Source organism: Sebastes fasciatus, chromosome 13 (genome assembly GCF_043250625.1).
Source record: "Sebastes fasciatus isolate fSebFas1 chromosome 13, fSebFas1.pri, whole genome shotgun sequence".
In the NCBI taxonomy this organism is placed as follows: domain Eukaryota; kingdom Metazoa; phylum Chordata; class Actinopteri; order Perciformes; family Sebastidae; genus Sebastes; species Sebastes fasciatus.
In genome coordinates, this window is record NC_133807.1 from 34230157 (window position 1) to 34235179 (window position 5023).

At 44.3% G+C, this 5023-nt stretch overlaps 1 protein-coding gene across 14 annotated transcripts in view; it reads left to right on the plus strand.

Annotated features, from left to right (window-relative positions):
* The window catches only part of mvp (major vault protein), a 38227-nt gene extending 36743 nt beyond the window's left edge, over positions 1 to 1484 (plus strand). For 2 of the 14 annotated variants that reach the window (XM_074657107.1, XM_074657110.1), the window contains exon 19: positions 161 to 1484. The gene's annotated coding sequence lies outside the window, so the exon portion shown is untranslated. Of the gene's footprint in view, positions 1 to 54 lie in introns of all 14 variants that reach the window. The other 12 variants (XM_074657112.1, XM_074657114.1, XM_074657116.1 and 9 more) reach the window with 12 other exon arrangements.
* The last annotated feature ends 3539 nt before the right edge of the window (positions 1485 to 5023 follow it).

The window sequence follows — 5023 nt, forward strand, 5'->3', positions numbered from 1 at the left end:
TAAGGGTTAATGTAAGAGATAATGTAAGGGATAATGTAAGGGTTAATGTAAGAGATAATGTAAGGGTTAATGTAAGAAATAATGTAAGAGATAATGTAAGGGTTAATGTAAGAGATAATGTAAGGGATAATGTAAGGGTTAATGTAAGAGATAATGTAAGGGTTAATGTTCAGCTAGCCAGGTCATTGTAGTGAAATAAACCTCTTCAGGGTGATGCAGCGTCGCCCTGAAGGGGTTTATTTCACTACAGTGACCTGGCTAGCTGAACATTATCCTGATTATTACACGGCTACTTACTGAAGAAATCTATAACCTGACACAAGAACGGTCCTCCAGAGTCCCACATCAGAGCTGTGTCCATAGCAACGGTCCGTTATACGTAGCCACGGCCCGTTGTACGTAACGCCTGTTTTCTAGCTGTAGCTCTCGTTCCTGCTGACCTCCGCTGGGTGAAGTGATGAGTGATTACAGGTGAAGCTCTCCATCCAGACGAGGTCAGAGTTCTTCCGAAGGACTTTTACACTTTGAGCTCTTGAGATGGTTAAGATGAGGTTTACTTTTGGACAGAGAACCAGCATGAAGACGTGTTGAATGTCTCACTGAAATCTAGAAATAAGAAATGTGCCTACAAACGAGTCGACAGTTTGTTTAGTCGTATAATCTGACAGCCAAAGATTCCTGTTTCCTGCTTTGCACTATGCGTCCTCTAGAAGGAGACGGCTGATGTTAACATCGTCCACTACGTCCTCTAGAAGTAGACGGTTGATGTTAACATCGTCCACTACGTCCTCTAGAAGTAGACGGTTGATGTTAACATCGTCCACTACGTCCTCTAGAAGTAGACGGTTGATGTTAACATCGTCCACTACGTCCTCTAGAAGGAGACGTTGATGTTAACATCGTCCACTACGTCCTCTAGAAGGAGACGGCTGATGTTAACATCGTCCACTACGTCCTCTAGAAGGAGACGGCTGATGTTAACATCGTCCACTACGTCCTCTAGAAGGAGACGGCTGATGTTAACATCGTCCACTACGTCCTCTAGAAGGAGACGGCTGATATTAACATCGTCCACTACGTCCTCTAGAAGGAGACGTTGATGCTGATGTTAACATCGTCCACTACGTCCTCTAGAAGGAGACGTTGATGCTGATGTTAACATCGTCCACTACGTCCTCTAGAAGGAGACGTTGATGCTGATGTTAACATCGTCCACTACGTCCTCTAGAAGGAGACGGTTGATGTTAACATCGTCCACTACGTCCTCTAGAAGGAGACGTTGATGCTGATGTTAACATCGTCCACTACGTCCTCTAGAAGGAGACGTTGATGCTGATGTTAACATGGCCTATATACTGTATTAAACTTCCTGTCCAGTGGTGATACATAAAGTGACTTCCTGTCTTTCTCTGCCCTGACGTGCTGCTGTTTCTACATCATTGACTGTGTGAAGCCATTAAAACGATGCTGCTGCCTTCCTCCTCCTCTGGTCTCTGTGTTCATTAACATCACAGTCATTCTGAACAAAACATCACACAGAACCACTAAATCATGTCATTTAATAAAACCTATAGAACTTCATATTACTGTTGAATTCATGGATATTAGATGTTAAAGGTCTCATATTATGCTCATTTCCAGGTTCATAGATGTATTTTAATGTTGCACTAGAACATGTTTACATGCTGCAATGTTCAAAAAAAACTTTATTCTCATAGTGCCAGCCTGAATATACCAGCTCAGAGGCTGATTCACAGCCTGTCTCCTCCCACTCTGCTCTGATTGGTCAGCGTTTCTGTCAATCAAACGTCCTCAACACAGCGTCACTCTCTCCCTCTCCCCCGGAGAGAGAGAGCTACCTGTAGCTCTGACTGGAGGGAGAGAGAGAGCTACCTGTAGGTCTGACTGGAGGGGGAGAGAGAGCTACCTGTAGGTCTACCTGTAGGTCTGACTGGAGGGAGAAGCAGCTAGGAAGAGTTTATAAACCACTTTAAAGTTTATAAACCAGAAACTTCACCCAGCGCACGTTACCGGAGGAATCTGATCAGAAATCGGCGACAAATGATGAACATCTGCGGTCCAGACTCCAGGTTCTCCTGACGGGTTCTCTCTGTTAGTTAGCTCAGTGTTTACCTCATGCATCAACTCTGTAAACCGTAAACACACACTCTGCTTTACGTCTGTCTTTACAGATCCATCTGTGAGAAATGACCAACAGAATCATCCCAGAGGAGAGCAGACAGCTGAGAGCAGACAGCTGAGAGCAGACAGCTGAGAGCAGATAGCTGAGAGCAGATAGCTGAGAGCAGATAGCTGAGAGCAGATAGCTGAGAGCAGACAGCTGAGAGCAGACAGCTGAGAGCAGACAGAGGAGAGCAGACAGCTGAGAGCAGACAGCTGAGAGCAGACAGAGGAGAACAGATAGCTGAGAGCAGATAGAGGAGAGCAGATAGCTGAGAGCAGATAGAGGAGAGCAGATAGCTGAGAGCAGATAGCTGAGAGCAGACAGAGGAGAGCAGACAGCTGAGAGCAGACAGCTGAGAGCAGATAGCTGAGAGCAGATAGAGGAGAGCAGATAGCTGAGAGCAGATTGCTGAGAGCAGACAGAGGAGAGCAGACAGCTGAGAGCAGACAGCTGAGAGCAGACAGCTGAGAGCAGATAGCTGAGAGCAGACAGCTGAGAGCAGATGTAGCAGCTGTAGAATGGTTGCTTGTAGATTGCAAGACACCACTCAGACCAGGAATCAGGATCTGCACATTTATTTTCCTATAAGGAGCAGCACAGGGCACAGTCAACACACACACACTCAGTGGCAGGCTCGTTCTCAGTCCCCAGTGCACAAGCTGTCCATGCTTTGGCTATGTGTGATTTGTGCGTTACACATATAACAGAGTAGTTATAAATATAATATGTAAACATAAAAAAATACAAAAGCTACAAATGTATTTAAATCAGTAAATACAACAAAAGTCAATAAATAAAATGTATAGCACCTGAAATTAAATGTAATACTTCTAACAGGTTTCTAACCCTCCAGTTTACATGTAAATAGAAGCATTCCTTCGTAAAATAAAATAAAAGTGCACTGTAAATAATGAACTTATCTTCATATTAATCTACTCAACTAATGCAGTCCATCCTAACTACACAGGAAAAATATACAACCAACAATTAAACATCATAACGCACCTATAAGGAGCAGCACAGGGCACAGTCAACACACACACACTCAGTGGCAGGCTTGTTCTCAGTCCCCTGCAGCAGTCAGACAATATGCAAATGAGCGAAAAACTCCGACGGAGTTAACAGAAGTAAAAGTCATATTTTGGCCGTTCGAAACCAAATGACAACCTCAGAAACATATTGATAACGATGCATCATTGCATTTGCATACAGTTTAAGCCAGAATACACAACTTTTAAACATGCTAGCTTAACCAGAGGAGGACGAGCCTCACAACACATCTTACCAGTGCACAAGCTGTCCATGCTTTGGCTATGTGTGATTTGTGCGTCAACAATTAAAGCCCCCCTGCTACAACAGGTAACCCGGAACCATGAAAAACACAACCGTTTCATTCACTCAATACAAAGTTAACACAAATAAACTTACAATACAGATAATTTGGCTGATATTGATGACAAAGTAAAATATAACACACCGGTTTTGAGAATGTTCACTAAACAAAATGAAAATAATAAAAATAACATAACCAACATATTGACTCAGCTACATACTCCCCTCTGAACTTCTCAAAACTGTTCTAGAATAGGTTAATAGCTGAATCCTGGGTAACATTAGCTTAGCTTGTTATTACTCTGTGACATACAGTTCTATGTGCAACATATGCGTTTCCCAGATAAAAGGGAAAGTGATATAAAGAAGTTGGCCAGACTCCTAATAACCACTTGCTGAAGAAAGTGCCTTATACACAATCTCGTACTGACAATTAAATAACTGTTACCCTAACTTTGAGCATACTCGAATGACGGCACATTCACAGTGAACTAAAAACTACCGGGTGTCATCTACATGAATAAGGTTTTGGCAATCCCACTGAACAGATTGCTTGCTTGTATGTTTCTCTGAGTCATGTTTTGGATCAGTCTGTTAACTGGCTTTACCATCCTGCCAACTCTTGTCCTGATGTGACCCACTGAATTACTTGGTGGTGGTCTATCAGGCTCTGAGGCCACCTCATCGGTTTCTCCCTTGGTTGCTTGACCGTCGCTTGGTGTTGTCTGCGATCCACTATGCTCAGTCTCTGCTTCACTACTGCTGTCCTGGCCCGTTTCAGAGCGAAGATCTGTCTCGTCAGTAGCAGTGTCTCCAACATAAACATCAGGTTCAGTATTGACACTTATATCTGCCCTAATGCTATCATTTGTCTGAGCCACATGAATGACTGGTCCAGGATTGTCAAGAGGCACTTGAGGTGATTCAGGAGTTTTATGCACTCCATCTGGAGATCCTTCTGGAGAAGTTGTCTCTGCTACCCAGCTGGCAGTGCGTTCTGACTGGTCAAACTCGGATTCGGTCAACAGGAGGCTTCCGTCTACTCTGCTGTGTCCTTGAATTGGTTCAGAACCACTGTCAAAGGATGACTCAATTTCCTGCTCCACCTCGACTGGCAAGAAGTTGGCTTGCAAAAGCAGGTTCCTGTGGACAACTCTCTCTTGCCCGGTGCTGTGGTGTCTGATGCGGTAAGTGTGGCACTTTGAGTCTTTGGAGACCACTGTGTAGAGGGTAGACTCCCACCTGTCAGCTAGTTTTCTGCGGCCTCGTCCACCCCTGTTTGCCAAGAGGACTCGATCTCCTTCTTCAATGTCTGTGCCCTTTGTCCTTCTGTTATACAGGTCTGCCTGGTGCTGTTGGCTGGAACTAGCATTAACTTGAGCCAGCGTAAGGGCTTCCTTGAGATCATCACCCATTTTCTTCACATAACTGTTATAGTCTGTGATGTCAGTCTCTCTCCACATTGTGGAACATAATGTCCACTGGCAATCTGGGAACCCGTCCATA